The following is a 249-nucleotide window of genomic DNA, read 5'->3' as shown; positions in this document are numbered from 1 at the left end:
AACTTGGAAAACAGAATCAGTTACGTTTTTGAACAACGTTAATCGATTAACCAAGGCTTTAATCGATTAACTGGGTTGCGGAACTGATTCTTTATAAACTGCGTTTACAGAACTGATCTTATAACTTGCATGTTGCATTTTTTAGAGAGTTAGAGCATATTTCGTGATATTTGTTGCATCTAGTTGATAGTGCATTTGTGAGTTTAGAAAGGAGAGAATTCTATGCTTTAGGATTGAGTGGCATTTCAT

The sequence above is a fragment of the Lupinus angustifolius genome, chromosome LG08 (genome assembly GCF_001865875.1).
Source record: "Lupinus angustifolius cultivar Tanjil chromosome LG08, LupAngTanjil_v1.0, whole genome shotgun sequence".
Lineage (NCBI taxonomy): Eukaryota > Viridiplantae > Streptophyta > Magnoliopsida > Fabales > Fabaceae > Lupinus > Lupinus angustifolius.
This window is presented reverse-complemented; position numbering follows the sequence as displayed.